Source organism: Python bivittatus, unplaced genomic scaffold, assembly GCF_059951505.1.
Source record: "Python bivittatus isolate LINGU-HERP-01145 unplaced genomic scaffold, Pbiv_v1 ctg000080_np1212, whole genome shotgun sequence".
Taxonomy (NCBI): domain Eukaryota; kingdom Metazoa; phylum Chordata; class Lepidosauria; order Squamata; family Pythonidae; genus Python; species Python bivittatus.
This window is the reverse complement of record NW_028277035.1, coordinates 57,686,887-57,710,089: the sequence shown is the minus strand read 5'-3', so window position 1 is coordinate 57,710,089 and position 23,203 is coordinate 57,686,887. Positions and strand designations below refer to the sequence as shown.

The 23,203-nt window shown below is 39.2% G+C and overlaps 1 protein-coding gene across 2 annotated transcripts in view; it reads left to right on the top strand.

Moving 5' to 3' along the window:
* Positions 1 to 23,203, top strand: part of BICD2 (BICD cargo adaptor 2) — an 89,895-nt gene that overhangs the window by 21,890 nt on the left and 44,802 nt on the right. The window lies entirely within an intron of this gene.

Here is a 23,203-nt window from a genome sequence, read left to right as displayed (position 1 = left end):
TCTTGAATTGCACCCAGAAGCACATTGGCAACCAATGCAGGTCAAGGAGTAGAGTGTCATTTACTACCTGTGCTGCCACATTCTGCACCAGTTGAAGCTTCTGAATGCTCTTTGAGGGCAGCCCCCTATACAGCGTATTGCAGTGGTCCAGACAGGAGGTCACGAGGGCATGAGTGACAGTGAGCAGGGCCTCCCAGTCCAGGAATGGGTGCAACTGGCACACAACCCAAAGGTATGCCAAGGCCCTCCTAGCCATGGCTGACACCTGTTCTTCTAGCAGGAGCTGTGAGTCCAGAAGGACCCCCAGATTGTGTACTGGGTCTGTCTGAGGCAGTGTCACCTCATCTAAAACCAATGATGGAAAGTCCCTGACACCAGAGGGTCCAAATACCCAGAGCCACTCAGTCTTGCTTGGTTGAGGTGAAGCCTGTTGTGCCCCATCCAGGCCCCCACAGCTTCCAGACACTGGGACAGGATGTCCATGGCATCACTTAGGCAGCCTGGGGTGGAGATATAAAGCTGGGTATCATCAGCATACTGGTGATATCTCACCCCAAACTATTGGATGACCCAGCAGCCTCATGTAGATGTTAAACAGGAGGGGAGAAAGAACTGAGCCCTGAGTCCCTGACGTGGACTGGACCTCTCCCCTCCTCTTAACACCTACTGGAACTGGCCCCAAAAGAAGGAGGAGAACACAGCACTGTGCTGCCCATCCCCAACTCCTGGAGCTGGTCCAGAAGGATAGCATGATTAATGGTATCAAAAGCCACTGAGAGGTCAAGAAGAGCTAGGATGGATGCACTACCCACATCCTGCTCCCACCAGTGGTCATCCAAGAGTGTGATCAATGCCGTCTCCATCCCATACCCTGGCCTGAATCCTGATTGAAAGAGTCCAGATAATCTGTTTCATCCAGAATATTTTGAAGCTGCTGTGCAACCACCTTCTCCACAACCTTCCCTAGAAAGGCAAACTGGATGAAACTGTTCAGGTTGGTTGGGTCAAGCGATGGTCCCTTGAGAAGGGGGAGCACCACCACCACCTTAAGAGCCTTAAGGAAGAATTAACCACCTTCTGGACCCAATCACATCCCCTCCCGGGCAGCCTTGGCCAGCCAGGAGGGGCATGGTTTTAATATAGAGGTGGCTGAACTAACAGCATCAAGAACCCTGTCCACTTCCTCAGGCTCAACAAGATTGAACTCTTCCTAGATAACCTTACAAGACTGAATCCCCATAGCCTCCACTGGCTCTGCTTCAAGGCTGGCATCCAGTGCAGAGCAAATCCAAGCAACTTTATTCATCAGATGCCTAGCCTATTCCTCACAGCAACCCTGTAGGTAAACCTTGGAATTATCCCCTCCAAGGAGAGTCCGGGTTACCTGAAATAGGGCTGCTGGGTGGCTCTCTGCAGATGCAATAAGGGCAGAGAAATAATTACGTTTTGCCACCCTTACCGCCATGAGGTAGGCTCTAACAGTGGCCCTGGCCCGTGTCGGGTTCACTCCTTGTCATCCACCAACGGTGCTCTAGGTGTCTCTTCACCTGCTTCATTTCCCTTAAGACGTCCATAAACCACAGAGAGTTCTGGGATCGATGGGTGCAGAGAGGCCGCTCAAGCACAATCCAATCCAAAGCCTCAGCTGCCTTCCCATTCCAGGTGGCCACCAGGGTTTCCGTCAGACCATGCAGCAGACCTTTGGCAACAACCCCAAGCTTCCTCTGGAAACTGACTCGGTCCGTCAGTCGCCTGAGGCAGACTGATCTAATAGATCCAGTCTCCCTGCAGAGTGGGGTGATGCCAGAGAACTGGAGGCTCACCAGTGAGTGATCTGACTGTGATGGGGAGAAACCAATTATCTCCCCCAAATTCAGAAAACCTTGCCACTGCCCCAACAGAAAAACCAGGTCAGATGTATGACCACTATTATGCATTGGGCTCTGGATGACCTGGGGCAGGCCCATGGCTGTCATGGTAGCCCTGAACTCCTGAGCTACCTCAGACCCTGCCCCCAAGGAAGGCATGTTGAAGTCCCCCAAGACCATAAGCCTGGGGAACTCCACCGCCAACCTGGCCATGAAATCAAGGAGCTCAGACAGGGAGGTTGCTATGCAGCAGGGAGGCTGGTACAGTAGCAACAGTCCCAACTGATCCCTAGAGCCCAACTTAATAAATAGGGTCTTGCACCTGGCAATCTGTGGGACAGTGCCTCCCAGGTATCTCAGATGATTGATGATGATGAATGATGTATATTGGATGAATATCAATGGATTACAGTGAATCTGAGCCAACGTATTTTTTTCTTGCTCATTCTGACAAGTCAGTTAGTATAAAAATTGGTTTGATGTTCCTTGTGACTTTCCTTTTGTTGGAATTTGCAGGGAACACAGTAAGGCATTAATTTTTTTCCTTTTCTCCTGTCTGTTTGCTGGGCTGCAGTTGAAGCCTGGATCTTGTAGTCTCATGGTCCCAATGTCTCTCGCAAAGCGATTTCACTACTTTAATTGAACTCAAAGACTTATTGACATGGGGGTGGGGGGCGCAGAGGGCATTTACTAACCATATAATCTAGTCTGCTTATTTTGCAGAAGGCTCTTGTTTCTCACCATCCCAGTCATACTAATTTTTGTTCCCAGGAAAGCATGGGCTACAGTTAAAGTTCACGTTGCATTTTAAGAGCACCCCCTCAAACAATGTCCTTCCTCTTTGGTTACCTTTTGTTTTCTATTGCAGACAGCCCATGGTGGGGCTCCCTCTCTCATCCTTTTTGCCTTGGGCTTTAAGACTTGCTGAGTGGAGCCATGCTGTCTTCGTTTTGTCATAGTTTTGTGGCTCGGTACATAATGTCAGCTTTTGTTTCCCATGTATGTGCCTTGCACTTCAATAAACGCTGAAATGGTTCATTCTCTACGACTCATGGAGGCATCCAGTGTGTATGCGTGTTTTTTCCCCCATTATTGGACAGCTGAAAAAGAATTCTTAGTTGTTGATGCTTGCCTGGACAAGCATCTGACTGCTCATCCTCTTCGCTGCTGAAAATAAGGATGTGCGTTAGTCAAAATTCTGAAGATTTCTCACTGTTTTATTATCACTTTGCCCATTGGTATCAGTATAAGATATCTTGATAAATATTTCAGATAGTAATCATCACCTAATTAATTGTATATGCTGTGCTATTTTTAGCTGATGGAATACACCAGTAATATACTTCTGTATCCTTCATGGTGATGAAACATTTGGAAGGTCTGTGGCAAAAGCTTCACAGCAAGGTAGTGGTTTGCCTGTGAGGTGAAGTAGGTTCTTGAATGTTGTGAATGGGAAGTTTCTCTTTCCTGCCACCTTTCTTTAATGAGATCTTATCTTGCACGGTATGCAGAAAGCATGGCTCTCATTCTTTCTCTGATTGCTCGGATAACTCTTGAAATACCTACAGGGTTTTATCAGATTTCCCCTCTCAATGCAAGTGCACAGACCAGTCCTTCCACATAACAGGTTCTTTTTCCAGTCCCCTGCTCTCAGGCCCTCTTGTATTTCTACAGTTATGTTTTGTTCTTCTTTGTGACTTAGTACTCTGAACCTTAGCAGTGTGAATTATATATTTATTTATAAAACTGCATTCAAACAGAAAAGTGTTGGTATATGTTTTGTTCCTTCTGACACTTGAGAAAAATGAGTGCATTAGAATCTTCATGTTGGTCTTCAAAAGCTTTGGGATGGTTTTGAACTAGATTTCCCCTCCCTTATTTCACCTAGATGACATACTGAATAAGAAGATATGCTGATCTTGAGATGAAACAAGGTAATATGTATTTGTTAGGTTTGCAAAACAGTTTCACACTGAATTTTATAATGATGGTATTTGAGTGATTTGGATATATTATGTAGCAACCACCCTAAACTCCCTTAATACTGCCTCTTTTGTAAAAGCTCAGTGCCAGGCTGCCCCATCATACCGCACAGTGTATGTGTTCAACTACAACTTGCATCATCTCAGCCAACATGGCCATGACAGGAGTTGTAACTTTAGGCATCTGGAGAACTCACTCTATGTTTTCAGAGGCAAAATACCTTTGTCAGCCTTGCTGCAAGAATTGTTTGACTGGAAATACCAGGACTGAATTTGAGACTTTTTGTGCTCAGAATTCACTTTAAGTTATAATCCCACCCAGTTGAGTTTTTGTTCCTTTCATTATACCATAAACTGGCACAGGGAGTAGTGCTGTGGAAACATATTGTGTAATAGACCCATTCACATAACGTGCTAAGCCAGAATTTGCTTTAACAATTGTGGTTTGAGTAAGCTTCTATTGACCTGTCTGAACTGCATTTAAATACCTTGGAAATGAGGCCAATCAAGGCCAAAAACAGTATATGGAAGTGACTTTTAGCATCTTTGCAAGATGGGAATATATCAGCATTCTTGTTTCAAGGGCTTGCCAGCAGACTTCAAAGTGGGAATGTGGTGTGAGTGCAATTTCCAGTTTCTACTGACAATTTTAGTTTCTGGATCCGGTCTTTCAATCTCTAGAAGTTCATGCAGTCTTCTTAAGAAGGCCTTCCTTCTTGCCTACTTTGCAGTGAACATTTTCGGGAAGTGGTGTTTTGGTCTTGAGACAGTGCCACACTTCTTTTGGGCAAAATAATGCCCCAAATATCCCAGAAATAATGCACTCCTCTGTACAACTCAGAGACAGCTACAAATGAGAGTTGTAGTTTTACTGATTGATTTATTTTGTTCTTGAGTTAAAGTAAGTGTTTGTATAGTTAGGTGGCATAACACCTTTTACCATGCAGCCTGTGGAAAGCCCTTGCTATATGCTGCCTGTTTTGCAGAGTAAAAAACCACTCAGTGTTTAGTTGCAATAAAGCACCTCCTTTGTTTTTACCTTCTCTCTTGTTAAAAAGCCTTCACTTTACATCTCTTGCCTTCAGGAGTCCAGAATTGTTCCCTATAGGTTTTGACAACTTCTCTTGTCTTGCCTTCACTTGATTTGCATGCTGATGAATGAAGAGTTTGTGCCTGAAGTGAGATGGTGATGTATATGCAAGACAGCCAGCAGCTGTTCTTAAAGAATGCAAGTTTATTTTTCTCCCTGTAGTGTGTGTCCTTTGCCTTGTAGAGGGTGGGAGAGGAAAAGGGTTTCATGCTGATAGCAGTTTTCCTAGGTAGCATATTATTAACATAATAACTAGGTTATTATTATTATGGTTGGTGGCATAGTCAGTCAGATGTTTAGACTGGATTTGGGATTTTTATCCACCTCTTGAGTCCTTCCCAAGGATCTGGGATAGGCAGATGTTGTTTGATGGTGTTAAAGGTATTATTATTATTATTATTATTATTATTATTATTATTATTATTAACGTAATAACTAGGTACTCTTATTAACATTCCTTCGCCTATTATTTTCTTTTTCTGTTTTAGTTCTGTTTTTATAGTTTTTAATGTTTTTAATAATTACTATATAATGGTTTTATGAAATGATTGTTTATATATTTATTGTTTTATTGGATTGTTGTACACCGCCCAGAGTCACTTTTTGTGAAGTGGGCAGCCATATAAATTTTATTAGTAAATAAATAAATAGTCCACTTGATTTCTCTTTCAGCTATGATATTTGATAATCCAGAAAGATACTCTGCAAAACAGCTCTACGTTGTTACCTGGGTCTGCCAGCTTCTGATGCAATTAAGAAGTAATATTTGCTAAATAGCACTAAATTAAGCTTAAATCCCTTTCCCATGCCACATAAGAGAGTGAATTCCTAGTTTTCTAAAAATAGCTTATTGTTATAGACCAACCAATCCAGTAGTACAACAGTAGTCTTCAACAACTTGCTTTATGGGTAGATTGATGAAATGTCTTTTCTAAGTAAGGAAGAAAAACAGTGACTCTTCCAGGGCAGGCAAAAATCTGTGTCCTTACTAGAAGATTTCACTGGGATTTTTTGTCAGACATATTTTTTCAGACTTAGAGGAAGGGAGATTTGCACAACAAGGGTTCTTTTAACTAGAGGTATGCAGACTTCTGTGCACGAACTGCTCTCTACATGGAACAACCAATATTGGATGGTCTATGTCTCCATCAAAACATGCGTGTTTTGCTTGGGCATGGGCTCAGAATACATGGTCTATCTAGGTACGGAGCAAAAATATGTGTTTGATCCATGCAGAAGTGTTTTGGCGTGGGGAGAGCAGGAAAGAATGGCAGCAGTTGTAAGAGGAGACAGGGAAAGGAAGGCACTGAGAATATTTGGGGGAAGGTAGGCAGGGCAATTGGATATGCCGTGTTTGAATTCCGGGGCAGTGGTGATTAAAGGAAAGTGGGGAAAAGCAGGCACTGGGAAAATTAGGGGAGGCAGGGCATTCCATTGCCATCTTTGATATATACAACCTGCCCACCTTTTTCTGAACCTCCTAGCTTTCCTTTTCCCCACCTTCCTTTAGCCCACTGCTACCATACTTGAATTCAAGGGCAATGGTGGCTAAGAAGTATGGGAAGAAAAGGGCTGGGCAGATTGGCTGGTGGGCTGGCACACAGGCCATATGGAACAGGAGAGTTTGCCCTTCTTGTTTTGTAAGATCCTTCTGGAATTGGTTTCAGCCACACTCTTGAACAACCAAAATGTTCTGGTTGTTGATTTTGGTTTTCCTGCCTCAAATAAATACGAGCTTTTGTTTGAGGATATCTCAATATTTTATATTTAATCAGCCAGGGTTTTACTTATCTGGTTTGATTTTTGTGAAAGGTGTAGCTGGCATTCCCTTATGCTAGAGCAGGGTGTGCAACATTGGGGATTGTGGGTAATGATGTACAGTATGACATTTGTACCCCACATCACTGATTATGCAGTTTTCCTGATGCAAATTGATCAGAACTGATGCTGCAGTTTCAGTAAAACTAAAAATTACCTCATATAAACTATGCTATGCAAATTAGATAGTTCAAACTTCCTGGAAAACCCACACAACTTGTTGAAAGCTGTACTTAGCTTTTGAATGGCATGTTTGTTCTGCTCAGCATCCGGAATTCCTGGCCATCGTGGTACACATTCTTCAGAAGGACACTATAGTGGATGTGATTGTGCTAGATATTAAGTCTTTTGCACACTCAAACAATGATTTGGAAGACGTGTTTCAGATCTTGTGTGAGCACCACACTACTCTGGAAAAAAGATACCATTGGTTTAAGCAACATTATATTTTCTTGCAGAAGGTCCAAAACAGTTGTTCTGAATTATTATAGAAGTATGTACAGCCCTACTAGATATTGCCCATTAATTCCTTCTGGGTGTTCCACTAATCTGAACCTTCTTTTCCACCTACATGATTACACTGTATTATTGGTCCACTTATTCCATTAGCAAATAGGCAAGCAGGTACTCAGTAATTATGAAAGGTTTACTTGGTTTGTTTGTATTATTGATAATATTTTTAAATGTGTACATGCTGATATCATATGATCAGAGAACAGGTGAACATCAAAATATAGTTTCAGATTAAAAAGAAAAGGAGACCATATTTCAACCGAATATGTAAATAAAAATATGCTTATTAAACACTTAATAGCAAGTCTCTAAGGTTGTGTTACTGAATAAAAAAATTAATCCAAAATGTCATTTATGTAAGAATATTAAGTGATAAGCACGTTCAAATGAAATTACTGTGGTGATGGGATGGTAGGATACTTTTCAAGAAACTTTTTAACAGTTGAGAAAAAACAAGTTTGTAAAAAAAAGGAGGAAAGCACGATGTGATAGTAATAGAAGTGTCAGCAGGTCATGCTGATCAAGGAAACACTGTTTTTCCTCTGAATTTGCTTTGTGGCATGGCTATGCAAACAATCTGATTGTGTTACTGTCATTCTGTTGCTGCATGATTGATGAAGAAATTGCAACTGTTTTGTCAAGAAGAACCTGTGAATTTGGAGTAAAATGAAATGCAGTTGCATGCTAAACCCCTCTTGATTTGGTGGATCACTGCCAGAGAAAAGATAAAGGTAGTGGGACTCTTCTTCAGGATTTATTTTGTATGGAAAATGTTACGTGTGAAGATTTGTTACAGTTCTTAATGCAAAGTGACTGCATGGTTGACGGTGGGAAGGGCAGAGAAGCAGTTTTGTTCCGAAGAGGTCTAGAAAGATGACAGGAGACGCATGACCAAGGCTGGCTCTTGAGTGAGTTGCAAACAGAGCTTTAAAAAGAGTTAGCCTTATGTTGCTTCTGCCTTAAGTATTTCAGTTGTGGTGGTGTCAGTTACTTAGATTGAGAAGTTGAAAAATGTTCCCATAAGAAAGCAGTGGCAAACCACTTTCATATGGTTGCCAAGAAAATGGCACGGATGTGTCAGAAATTCACCAGGAGTCAAACTTGACTTGAAGAACACTATCATTTTATAGTGACTGGTGCTGTAAAGAGCTATATTGAAAAGATAATCTTTTGTTGTAAGCGCTGTGCAGGCAAGTAGGGTCCACAGGAGGGAGATCAGATGGGTCGGTCTGACAAAAACAGTGCTGTGCTATCATGTTGCAAGCCCCTCCCCTTTTGTATGTACATTGTGACATTACCCATACGTCCAAAAGGAATGGAGCCTGTGGGGTGACTGGGCAATACAGCTTTCACCGTTTTGATGAAGGCACACTTAAAAAGTGATTTGGAAGGAGAGCTTTGGAGCTCAAACAAGCACAGTAAATCTCTGTTAGTCATTAAAGTAGTCTACCTTTTTTTCAAGCCTCTATGTGATTCTTTAAAAAGGGGGCATTATCAGTTTAAGAGCTAGACTTAACATTAATGCGTAGATTTTCTAAATCAGGGACACTTTTCTTCTGTTTGGTGTGATGTGGCAGCTACTTAATGAAGAGAACAGAAGGGTCCTGCTTCTGAGAAATCCAGAACACTTCTTCACGATCTTTTCAAAGCATATAAAGGCCTATTCTTTTTATATAGTTGTACCCAAGCAACTAAATTTAGGGGACCCTCGTATGCTGAACATCCAGTTATGGAATATTGTTTACAGAGAGGTCTGCTTGAGAATTATTTTCTCTTGGCACCAAGCCCATGTATTTTCTTAGATCTTTTCATTCCTGAATCTTTATTTATGTGCAGTTTTTAGATTCACTTTATTGTTTGTTTACTCTTCAGTTTTCTCTGAGTTAGGGATTTACTTTTTTAGTTGCACATTACGTGTAAACTATTTGCTCTGGAATGACTGATCCATTTATAAATGAAATAACAGTACTACATTTAATTGAGAAGTACTAAATTGAGCATTCAAATATGGGAAAATAACAACCTAATCTTTGCCACAAGCCGTGGTTAGAGTTACTGTCTGTCCCACTTGGAAAATAGCATTATTTTGTTCTGGCATATTGGCAAGAAGGTTTGAATCAATAAACCTCAGGCTGTCTGTGCCATTTTAGTCCCTCCAGAACTCCTATGGCTAATTAAAATACAATTGTCCTGGACTTTTTATTAGTTGTGCACTCTATCAAGCAGTGAGGTCTTGAACTGAGTGTTGGCGGTCTTGGTTAAATTTAATTATCAGCAGTTTTCAATTAGTATCTCCCACCTATGGGAAAAACAAGGAATTGGTGGAACTTGTACCTTGAGATAATACATTAACAACCTTTCAGAAGAGCAACAGAAAGCTATGCATCAAATGGAGCTTACAGTTGTAACAAAGCAGCATGCTTTTTATTATTTATTATTTTTTTAATATAATTATATGCTCTTTCCCCTGAAGCACTTTTGCAGTCAGTCATAATACCAAATCTGAAGAATAGAACAGTACAGTATGAATTGATATATTCCATTGAAAAATTGAAAAATAGTGAAAAAAAACAAAACTGAAAAACCATACGCAATTACATTAATACAGGGGGAGGCTTGGGTGAAAAAAATAGGTATTTTTCCACACCTGCTGAATGATTTGATCAGTTGCACTTACTTCAGGAGGGAGGGTATTTCAGAATGAATGAGAAGGCTTGCTGATGAATAACTGCAAGATGGTATTTTGCGCTGCGTACCTAGGATGAATGCTCAGGTAAACTTGACAATCGGCTGGTTTGGTGTGTAATAACAAAGGACATGGCACAACAGGGATGAGCCTAGGACCACATTCAAACTATATAAACATTCTTTTTGAATGCACACCCATTTAGAATACGCACTCTCTACAAATTCCAAACCAAAAAAAGGGCTTTGTCTTCCCAGGATTCAGTTTCAGCTTATTGGCTGTTATCCATTCCCTCGCTGTGTCCACAACCTGCCTTGGAGCATGCTTCTCCTGAGTCAGGTATTATGGAAAATTAGAACTCCAAAATTCCTGATGATCAGTCCCAGCAGTGTGATGTGTTAAATAAGATAAAGAGGGAAAAAATGTCTTGTGGCATCCCATAACTTAGTTGCCAGGGTACAGAAGCACTATCATGCCATATTGTGTTTTGCGGACCATCCTCTCAAGTGAGAACAAAACCACTGTAACACAGCACCTCTAGCCCCGAACTTGAGGAGATGATTTAGCAGAATACCATCAAATGGCACAAAAAAGATAAACATAAACAAGAGATACACTCTATGTCTCATATCATATATGTCTTATGTCTCTTTCTTGTAGAAAGTATCTGAAGATGACCATGGTTGAGTATGATGCTTACAATTTTATCTTATTTTGATTACACCAAAAAGTTTTCATTTTGTAAACAATTTACAGAATTGTAGTTTAATGATATTGGTTGGCAAGGATAATATTGAATCACCAAGCACGAACAGTATTTCAGTATAGCTAAAGAATTAAAGAATTTTAAGAGGGGACGCGGTGGCGCAGCGGCTTAATGACGCTGGAAGTGGCCGGCCAGAAATGGTTGACACTTCAGCGGTTCGAGCCCAGCTCTGCACAGCAGAGCGAGCTCCTGCTTCCTCCCCAGCTCCTGCCAACCCAGCAGCTCGAAAACGTACGTGAGTAGATAAATGGGTCCTCTCACCCTGGTGGGAGGAAAATGCTGGCGGCACTTGCACGGGAGACGGGAGCAGTTGCCGGTAACGCGGAAGCTGCGCATGCCCGAAAAAGGCGCGAAGCAACGGAAACCCCGCCTCCTGTGCTCGGCAACTGGGCTCTGCTCTAGGAAGGAGGCCATGGCAAACCATTTCCAAAATACCTTGCCTTGAAAACTGCGGGGACTTGTCCAGGCAGTCGCCGCAGAATCGGTCATGATTGAGTGCGGATAAAAATGAATGAATGAATGAATGAATGAATGAATGAATGAATGAATGAATGAATGAAAGAATTATGCAGCATTGGCTGATTACATGTGTAATCTTTGTAAATGTTTTTTTTAAAGCAACAGCAGGCTATTAATATTGGAAATAATTGAAATAGGAATGACCAGTTTGAAAATGGGTTGGTAATTTTACACACACACCCATTTTCAGTGGTTTCAGTATTTATATATAGAGGCTTCTTTAGACTGATGTCTTCCAAATGTGTTAGATTGAAACTAGCATCATAAAATGAATCTGGAAGGAACATTAAGAGCATAAGTGAGAAGTCAAAACACTGATTTAGAATAAAATGCTCTTCTATATAAAGAAACTCTTTGATATAAACACTGAATTTTGTAAAAAGTAAAATAGCATATTTTATGCTATGCTATATTATATTAATATTATATTAATATATGCTATGTTATATTAAAAATGTTCTTGTGTGAAACTCCAGTTCCCAAGCAATCAGAACTGTAGTGGAAGCAAGATATCTTTTTCCCAAGCAGGTAAGCACTTAATGTTGAACTGTGATAATTTTAAAATTGCATGCCAGACTTCTGACCTGAATTACTAGTCCAAGCACGGCAAATCTCTTGTGCAGTGTATGCTGATTTAAAAGTAATTACCATTGCTTTTGATAATTATGTGCTTTGTCTTTGTTTTTAAAACCTAATTTGATCCTCCTTATTCAAAAGCTTCCTCCTATTTAAGTCATAGGGTGTGGTGGCATTGAGATGGAAATCAGGATCTGCTATGATCCCAGTGCAGACTAAATTATGGTTTGGGGCAGGAATTGGTTCTCAAGTAATAATGCTGATAGAATGAGAGAGCTGAAGTTTCCAATGTTGTAGAAGATATTATACATTATTATACTATATTATATTATATTATATTATATTATATTATATTATATTATATTATATTATATTATATTATATTATATTATATTAAAAAGTGCTGGGTAGAATTGTCTTCACAAATGTGAATTAGGATCATTGTTCTACAGTACTGTACTTTATTAGCTGGATTGCAACTTTCGCTTTTTCTTCTTTCCTCCTTAGTTTATATTATGCTGCAGATTCCCCATATGAATCACCTCAAATGTTTATTTCCACACCTCTCAAAGGGATATATTTGGGAAAGTGAGGGCGCTGTAGTTCTAGTATAGAAGCAAAGCTGGTAAAAGGTCCAATTGAATTCTAGTTACTTTAGGTAGGAGCTTCCTTCTCTTAGAAGTGAAACCATCCATGACAATGAGCATGAGAAGAATATTGTGTAAAAACTGAGTTAGGATTCCAAACCTACTTTAATGTAAGTTTAATGAACAGAAAATAAGGACTGGTACTGAACAGTGTTCTTGTTGATGGTCCTCTTTTTGCTTCCTTACCACATACAAACATTTCTGACTTGCAAGTCCAAAAATAGCAGTATAATATTAAGTAATGTCTTATGACCAAGCCGTTTCCTTTTTCTTGCATGCATTTTATTTCTAAATTATTCCTATTCAATAAAAATAAGGATCATATAAAGAAAGCAGTTCCTTCCTGTTTTCCATATTGTAAGTAATTATTGGCACTGTTTATTCCTTGGAGATCTCTGACCAAATATATCCGTAGAGAGAATTTTCCATTTAGTGTAGTTGGCTTCTTTGTTTAGAATGACCTTGAATCATTGTTGACCAATGACATCACCAGCAACTAAAGTTTATAACAAGCTACAAGTTCTCTCATGCAGTTGCTTTAGATCTCATTAGTATTCATTTGGATTTATTTTAGATCATATTTTTTCTAATTGTTTCAGTACAAGGATGAAAAGTCTGTCAATTTTAGAGACTATATCTGACATAAACGGTGGCTGACTGGTGTGGGTCTTCCGGGCTGTTGGGTGGCTGTTGGGTTGCTATGGGAGTTACCTTGAAGGGTCTTCAAAAGACATGAATAGGCTGGGGTAATCTGAGTTTTTCAAAATAGAAGCAGAAAGTAAAGGGAAATGACAAATCCAGAAAAAGTGAAGAAGGGGGTGAGAAGGCACTAAGTATTTATCTGCTCTTTGAGAGATAAGTAGCTCAGGAAGATTGAAGGAAAAAAGCAGAAAGTAGAATGGAGTAAGAGATTAAAGAGGAGCATCAGAATCTCTCTGAAAAGATTGTTTTATAACCAAGAAACCAGTGTGTAAAGGCTCTCTGGTGACTACTTACTTTTTCAGGTGGAAACACTTGGAGCAGGGCTTTTGACCAAGAGTTTAAGGCAGGGATGGAGAACTTAGGGCCTCCACTATTTGCTTATCGGTTTCAGCATGTGGATTTCTTTGTAAAAGATGTAGCCAATCTGAGATCCATTTGAGCCCTTGGCTATACGTGATATTCCCAGAAGTCTTCTCCAACACCAAAATTCAAAAGCATTAATGCTCTTTCTATTCTGCCTCTTCAAAGTCCAACTTTTGCTTCCATAGAGAGTCACGTTGCCTGCACAATTCTAATCATGATAGATAGATAGATAGATAGATAGATAGATAGATAGATAGATAGATAGATAGATAGATAGATAGATAGATAATGGCATTTAAAAATCTTTTCCAAGACCTCCATAGGTATCTCCCAAGTGCTGCTCTGTGGCATATTTCTTGACTGCAAGTTGCTTTACTGTTGATTCTAAAAGGCAGAAATTGTCTACCACTTCAGTATCTTCGCTATCAGTTCTAAGGCTTGTTGCTGTACCTGTTGTCATTAGTTTGGTTTCCTTTATGTTTAATCTTAATCCCATTTTTTCCTGTGCTCCTTGACTTTCATTACCAGAGCTTCCTGATTATTTCCTTTGAACTGTGAAGGGCCTAATAAGAAATGCCTGCTTTTGGCAGACTAAAAGTATCAGTATATTGGGAATGATTGTTAAATTTGCAGAAGTCCAGATAATCTAGATATAAGCAAAAAAATATAGAAAAAAATGTGTATGTTTTGCTGCCATCTAGTGTCATTGATATTTTTGGAGCCCAAATCTGGTAGCCCTACCCAGCACTTTATAATGATTCAAAATACTGGTTTATGGGAGGGAACTTTTTTTTTACCTCAGCATACAATTCAGAAGACTTCAAAATTACTACTTAGTGGGTCTTCCCTCTTTCTCTTCTTTTTCATTCTCTTTTAAATGAATACAAATACTGTAATTATACTCAGCAAAATTATTTGAGGAACCTCTAATTTTTCTTCTTCTGCATCTCATTTCCTATTTTCTCTGAAGATCTCTGGATGGCTGCCAGGTTTAAGCCACTTAAATACATCTCAACCAGCTGTTGTCTACGAGTTTACTCCCAGGCAATCTTTGTGCTCAGCAGGATAGCTTTTTTCCCCATAATGAATGTGATTGCAGGATTTTGTCACAGGACCTTCAATTAGATTGTCTTTTTCCCCTCTTATCCAGCTCTATTTCCTTATCCAAAATATGGGGCATGAGGAGGCTCCTTCCCACCTAAAAAAGAAGAGTCAATATTTCTTGTTTAATTTTCAAATGTATTTGGGCATGAAGAATTCACTTGACACATGTGTCACAAGCATTTTGTTTCCAAAGCCATGAATAATGATCACACCCTTCACTGTGTGAAGCAAAACCATTACACCTATGAATTGGACAAAGATGTCTTCATTTTCTGCTTTGTGGCCAAGAGTTCACATTTATTTAAAATTGGAAAAAAAGACAAGGCTGACAGTGAGGTTCCCTCAATAAGTGTTGGCTGTTGATGCTTCGTAATTAATCATAGAATCATCTGTTTCCTTACATTGCAGAAAGTGATTAATATTTCAGTTATCAAACATTTTGAACATAGGAGGGGGTGTCAGCTTCTTTACTTATACTGCCTTCCGGGGACTCTGTTTCCAGTTGTATGCAACCTATCTGAGCCATATCAAGATTTTTGCAATTCCTTACATGGATCCTCTTTTTGTCTCTCCCTCTCAATTTTTAAATCAAAGCAAATGGCTGTGTGAAGTTAGTTAAGCACAGATGCCGTTCCTTTCATTCTACATTACTTGGCCTGTGTTGCAATCATGATTAATTAATTATTTGTGTATTCTACAAGGAGCTTATGTGGCATATGTGCGCTGTAGCCTCATTTGTATCTTCACAATAACCCAGTTAGCTTTGTGGAACTGAATCTGTCCACATTGTCCACTTCACTTCTTTTTAATGCATCTGGGTTGGATCAGGTTAAATGGTCTAGGAAGATCCCCAGGGTTACCAAGTAGATCTCACCAGTAGGATTTGAGTGTGATAGCAACTCCAATCAGGTTTCTCAGCTAGATGGTAGAGATAATCTATAGCTGTGACTATTCTTTGCCATTAATAACCTTGTCCTGTGTGAATAAGCATAATGTTATGGATGGAAACTGGTTGCTGTTTAAATTCTCAACCATAAACTTGAAGCTGGAAGGCAGAATGTAGATAACTGGATTTAGCTAATTTTAGTCTGTCGGTGCCAGTGATTTCTCTCAAAACGTATCCTCTTCCTACAGGTATCTTGTATGTCCACTTTGAGCACTGATTTAACATACCTTTTTGTATTTTGTTCCTTTGAGTTAGCGTTGATTCCTGACAACTGCCTGGACTAATCCCTGCAGTTTTCTTGGCAAGATTTTTGAAAGTGGTTTGCCCTTTCCTTTTTCCCAGGGCTGAAAGAAAGAGTGATTTGCCCAAAGTCACCCAGCTGGTGACCGGACTAGAACTCACAGTCTCTTGGTTTCTAGCCTGGTGCCTTTAACTCTTATTATATCTTACTGCTAATGAATATTTGGAACTACTCAAATTCAGTATGAAAATACTTTATGTACCATATTTATTTGAGGGACTGTCTACCCAGCTGATACAAGCCAACGGAGTTGGTGTGCTTTGGGTCCCTTCAGCTGAACAGTGTCATCTTTCAGGACCCAGGTGTTGTGCCTTCTCTGTTGTGACACCCACCCTCTGGAATAAAGTTTCCCCAAAATCTGGGTGGCTCCTGTGCTGATAGCATTCCAGAGGGCCTTGAAGACCTGGCTCTTCTCTCTGGCCTTGGGTTAGGGTGATTGGAACCCCTTGTGTGTTTTGTTGTTGATTGGAAGTGCCATCTATTTCTTTTTCCTATCTGCTTCCTTATCTTTTTGCTTTTTGTTTTTGAATTGTATTACATTATATTTTTTGTTATATTGTGAGCTGCTCAGAGTTGTTTGGAATTGGGTGATACCTAAATTGAATTAATTTAATTAATTTAATTAAATCCGAAAGGAAGATGACTCTGGATTTAAGAAAGAAAAAAAGAGAGACACCAATAAATCTCTTGTGCAATGTCCAACTTCCTCACTTTGTCCTGCTGAAACTAGTCCTGAGGTTTTCCACCTGCCTCACCTTGCCCTGCCAATACGTGCATGCATAAATAAGCGTATTTATATATAGGCAGCATTCCAAAAAAGGGCATGCTGACTGGGGAATTCTGGGAGTTGAAGTCCACACATCTTAAAGTTGTTACGGTTGAGAAACTCTGATTTAAACCTTGCTTTTTGCTTGGTTTTCAACAGTTTATCTTTATCAATGAATGGTCCTTATCTCCTCCACAGTCAGTTCATACGCAATTCTTGGTAGGAGAAACCCTCTCTTCCAATTTCACTTTCCTGTGACATTTTTATATGGCTTCTTCAGACACAGTACTAGGACCTGCTTCGTAATAGCAGCAAGGCCCCTCTGATTGTATCAGTATCCAAAAGCATTTGTAGGACAAAAGTAAACAATACTGGAATACAATTCCACTAATTTTATCTAAAAGCTTTTTGAAGTAAAATTGTTTTACCGTGCCAGACCAAGGCTATAAACCTATAATATGTGCCCATTCATACAGGAGGAAATTTCTCAACTCAGTGGGCCTCTTTGGAATATATCAGTCAAGCCTGGCATGCAAGTCTGGTAAAAAATGTATTATTCAGTATAAAGAAAGTTGAGACAGTTGCAAATATGTCTAGAACACTTGTTTCCTCAAACATAGATTGGAATTGTTTAAACCTAACTTGGGTTCCTTCTTTTAATTTCTCTGTTTAAAATGTTTAAAAATATTTAGTTATATTCTTTAACCACCATTTGATTGATGTTTTTTTCAAAATATAATAATGTTTAATTTTCTATTTTTGTAAATTGGAAATTAAATAGTAAAAAAGAAAGAGAAATTATTATAACGTGCATGTTAGAATTCAAGAAGCACAAAGGATGTCTGGAAAACTTTGCTTATCTTAGAGTTCACTGAAAAAGGTGCCATCACTAAGAAATATTTATCTTTGTTGTCTTTGATATAGTAGTAGTGGAAGAGCTGTCAACAGAGCATATTTGCATGCTTTTGACATTTATTTATTTTATTCTGATCAAAATACAGAATTGTATTTAATAAATCCAGAAGAAAGAGGATGGAATTTGCATTCTAAATAAATTCATGTGACCATGATGGAAATCAAGACTGGCCTATGAATTACAGGTATGGCCACATGGAAACTACTTTAAATTACTCCATATGGTGGTAGTTACAGCATGATGTGTCATTTGTAGTCCGCAAAGCTCATGGGGTTGAGGTGGTTTTCTCTGTGCCAAGGATTTGGAATTTTGAGAGCAATTGGTCGGTTTTTTTCAACTAGAGGAAAGGAGAAGTTTGGAAAGTGGTTGCCAGAGCTAGCACAGGCAGTCCCAAATTATGTTCACCAAAATAAAAATTGGTGAAATTTCTCCTTCTAGTATCTCTTAAAATGCTCTCTACCAACTCAGATTCTTTCTGGCTAGATGGGCACATTTAAAATAAGGCAGTACCCTGCAATCATCCCCTATTTCCATATTTTAAGAATTACTTATGGAGTCTGTTTGGAACCGAGACCTTCTTGTAAATCAAGTTTATGCTAAAGTCTGGCATCTTGTTTTGCAGCATGCCAGTTTTCTGTTTAGTTGCTCAAATTTGAAGTCCCTTAATGAATTAAAATCTGGTGTGGCAGGGAGCCTGGATGGATGCCAATGTCATGGAGGCCCATAGTGCCTGTGGATATTGTATTACCTACACCTGCTTTATGTCTTTGCAGCTTGGTTGATCTCTACTTTGATGAAGAGGCAATCATACAACCGTGCACTGATGCTTTGTACATGTTGCTTAGATGGCATCAGATGCCATATGGAATAATTTAATGCTTCTTTCTGGCTGTTAACATTTAGGTCAGTCATTAATCTTTTCTCCAGAAGCGATCAAGTGTACGTTTATTCATTTTTAAATTTAAGAAAAGTTTATTGATGACTGAATTCTTAATACTTTCCGTAACTTCCTAATGTTCTATCTTTATTTTGTGGTCATGTAGAATGTACAAACAGCAGTAAAAATGCTCTAGATGTATTCAGAAGGCGAAAGATGGAGGAAGGCCTGTTTTTTTGGTTGTTCCTATGATTGTATAAGTATTCCTGTAGACAAAAAAATGAAACAGTTCATTTCAAAATGCAATTTAACCAGTTAGCTTTTTTTTTTTTTTTGGCTTTATGGACTAAATTAGTGACTCGTTAGGAATGTGTTTTATTTTTCTTACTTCTTGGCCAACCTCCCCACACTTGCTAGAGCAGTGCTTTAACTGAATGAGAAAACCTCTCATTTAGTGAGGGTGGGAGGAGGGGAAAGGATCCCTTGTACGCATCTGTTAGCTTCCAAACACAGTCTTATTGTGAACTGAGATGCTATACATGGTAATGTAAATGTGATAATTCAAGGGACTGGCTTCTCCCTGTCTCTGAATGAGTGAAAGCAACAGTTAATGCCTCAAGTTGGCTCATCTGTTAAGTACAATTAGCTTCATCTATCAGCCTTTCAATTCAGAGAAAAAGACAGTGTGGCATTTATTAAAGGCTGCCTTGTTTTGCTTGACATTTCAGAGGCACATGTCACTTGGGTGCCTGGGTCAGTGGGATGGTGTGAGGCTGTGGCACTTGTAGGCTTGATTAATGCTGACAGTGATGTGGAGACGTGGAAACAAATGTGGTTTTGCTTTAGAAAGGATGGTTAGTAGTGGGGGTGGGGGGAATACTGCAAACATGAATTCTTCTGTTCCCCAGTCCACCTTTTGTCACATACAGAGCTTTCTAGGAATAATTTGCCAGGCAGATTCTCCTCCCCTCCTTCCCTGCCTCTCAGCTGAGTGCCAGCATTCATCCGGGTCGCCCCCTTCTCACACCTCCCGCAGAATGGTTTAATTGGTGCCTGCTGGGAGAAGAGCTCTGACTCCAAGACACACACAGCGTGCCAGGGTTGCATCACTTCCCTGCCATTCTAGTTTCTGTTCACATGGTGAGCTCTTCCCTTTCCTCTTAATGTTTTTATAGCAGCTTTTGGGAGATGTGTATAATTGCTTTCCCCCTAAAAAAAAATTTTTTTTTTTGCTTAAAATAGTCAGCGAAGCCCTCTCCGTAAACCCACAAGGAAGAAGGATGTAGTATAGTTGATTGTGTGGCTTTTCTGTGTAATAACAGCCTAAGTGATGCTGGGGTTTGCTAGCTTTTCCTGTCAATAATCTTGTTATTTTGGCTATATTTTTGGATGCAGTATCTAGAATTAGCAAGTGTGCTGATGTAATTACTCAGTTGCTTCCACTTTCTGCTACTGGAAGTAGGTACACAAGCTAGGCAATTCAGTCCATTTTTTACTAACGTTACAGTTGAATTAGAATCCCCACTTTGTTGTCACGTGTCAAATCAAAATGATAAGCTAAGGTTTTCGTTTATGATTCTGGCTTGTTAGGGATTTTGCAAGGGATTTTGGTTTGCCAACCAAAATAAGCAAGGGATTTTGGTGTGCTACACAAATCACAGATAGACTCATCCTGGTTTATATAGCAGGATCCAGTTAGCAGGATCAGCTAATAGTATCCTTGCTTGTTCCTGATTGATGTGTGCAATAGCAGCATTGAGTCTAAGAGCTTTATAATTTCTGAATAAACCAGTAATTTCCTGCAAATAGTCTAGCCTGACTAGATCTGGGGAATTTATGGCTTTCAGCACCCCAGCATCTGAGATTGCACCACTGAAATTTCACAGCAAAATGGCTGAATGTCAGGGATGTAATTTTTGTGTTTTGCTATGCTTTAAAGGAAATGGAGAATCAGCTTAACGTAGGAGTGCATAGAGTTTTTCATTTGTCTGAGTACTTTCTCCAGGAGGTGATGCTAGCAATCAAACTATATTTAATTTCATCTCCTGAATTACAGTTAACTTTCTTCAAAAGCAGCTTTATCATGCCTTCTTTTTAAGAAACTCCTAAAAAAGAAATATACAACGTGTTGGACATATATTGTGTATTAGACACAATAGACACAATAAGTTAGAAGGAGCAAGGATTGAACATTACAGCAGTTCCTTTACCGCTGGAACAGCCCTGATGGATACTGTACCTCTGTTGACAAAACAAAAGGGAAGTCCACTTTGCTGTCCTCACCAGAAGACAATAGACTCAGTAACGGGCTCTGATCTACATCTGGAGTTTTTTGCATTTGTGTTGTAGCTGTTTTTTCAACTACTTTATCATTCTTATCTTCGAGATAGAACAAAAGACTGTTTAGACTTTTTGAAAAGGATAAATGCAATTTAATGAGCAATTTAATTCTACTGAATTCTGAATAGAATAAGGATGAAAGAAAAATATCTAGAGACTTGTTTTTTCCCCAGATTGTAATAATCTTACAGTCTGTAGAAGTTCTGGTAACTCCTTTTGGATAGGCTGTTTCCTTATATGTTCATGCAATTTTTTTTTAATGCTCTTTTTTTCCCCTTCAGGCTCTTTCCTATCATTCTTATTTCTGCCAAAGACAGGAAGCACAAACAATAAGTGATTTGCCAGATTGATCAAGCATTTATAGCAGAGTAGGAAACAGATTCTGACAATCTTTTCTAGGTTATATTTTGAAATTAGTAATTAGAGGTATTGAGTAATTAAAATAGCTTCTAGTTTATATTGATGCATGTCATTTTGCCACTGACCATTGCCGTAACTGTTTCAGTGGAGTCCTTGGGGTTCTCTGAGCTTGGTTCTTTTCTTGCAAACCTTTCATTACCCGGCTAGGTAACATCTTCAGTGCTAAAATGGGATGGGGTTTGCTCTCTATTTATACACTGTGGCATGCTCTATTCACCTCTATTGGTATAACTGTTTCATCCTGCCAGGGAAAGATATGGAAGATCCCTACCCTGCTTCTTCTATGGATGATATATATACCTCTGTCGCTTTAGTATAAACAATGCCAGACTGAATATCTGCAACAGAACCCAAAGTAATTTTGGATCTGCATTATGGGGAAGAAAATAAAATTTGGCTCTGGATGTTCAGTTGATTGCTGTGATTCTGCAGATACAGATATCCTGATCTTGTCAAGATCAGCACATCTATTTTTTTTGTATGAGCAGATCAAAATTTTGTCTTTTAACTGATTAAAGAACTGCAATTTCAATATTTAAATGAAGCACTTCTTAAAACAAACCAGCATCAGATTTGTAAATTACCTAGCCTGTATCAGTTGGCAATCGCTGGCTTTGACTAATGGCTTTTCCTCTATCTCCTTTCCCTTGATAAGCTGGCTTCTCCTAGAGACCGTATCATATTGTAGATTATTTTTGTAAGGCATGTCTTTCCTGAAGGATTTTAAGCTCTGGTTTCAGGTGAGTCCACAAAATATTCTGGGTTGCTGCAGGTAAGGCTACAGCAGGTATCCTATTGCTTTTTAGATTAGTTGATCCAATTTTTGCCTGTTTGTCTCTTCAAATATTCTTGCAATGCTCATGTATTGTTCCATATATGAACATTTATTTTGCATGGCTTCTTTTGCAGATTTTTGAAAAATCAAAACTTTACTGGTTTTTTGTTTGCCATTGTACATGCATGAGTGACATATGATTTAAATATTTTATTTTGCTACATATGTAGGGGAAAGAGATGGCATGCAACCTAGCCTATTTTCATAAGATAAACTTCTGAGAAGCACTTGGGAGAGCAGAACTAGAAAATGCAATGTTACTATTTGTTAATGTAGTGCTGTTAGAGGGGGTTGGCCGTTCTCCTCCCTTTATCTGCAGATATAAACTTGCATTGTAGTAAACTGCTTCTCCTTTAATAGTCCACTAAGAGTGGCCACTGCCAAGACCCATAATTATCTACATATATCTTTTTTTATTTCACTATGTCTGAATGTGTTGTTCTGATCCCTTCCATACCTAATCCAAGATGTGTATCTCAGAATAATACTTGATGTGTTTGATGAAGTATAAAATAAAATGTTGCTGAACAACAACTTGTAACATCATTTATCATTGCATGTGCTAGGTGGAGCTTCTGGCAGTTGCAGTTCAGCAACCTCGAGCAGGATTTTTCAGACTTTTTCAGCCATGGAAGCTGTCAGCTAATCTATCTGTCTGCTTGTCTATATTGGAACACCCAACAAAGAAGCAGAGGTCTTGGGATAGAACATTTGTTTCATTGAATAATAATAATAACAACAACTATTACTATCACTATTATTCTCTTAGTGTCTCACCAAGACCTATCAAGTTCTCACCAAACCCTAGCCATAATATATTAGCTTTTAATTTTTATTAAACTACAAAAGCGTAGTGCACCTTCCTCTCTGGAAATTATTCCAAGGATCTGGAGCAGCTTTCCTCAACTGGGGTTCCATGAGAGACTGTGACTGGGGTGGGGAGAACATTTTTTTTTAACTTTGCATGCTGCACAATGCAACTTGAAGTGGTGGGAAATTTTGTGTGTTGCAGCTCAGCTTATTGATCATTCTAATGAACTGGGAGCTGTAAATACAGTAATTTTTATAGAGGGATTTCCTGAGAACTGAAAATTATTTCAAGGATTCTTCCATGGTAAAAAGGTTGTGAAAGGCTGATCTATAACTCTGTGGGAGAGTAATGCTATAA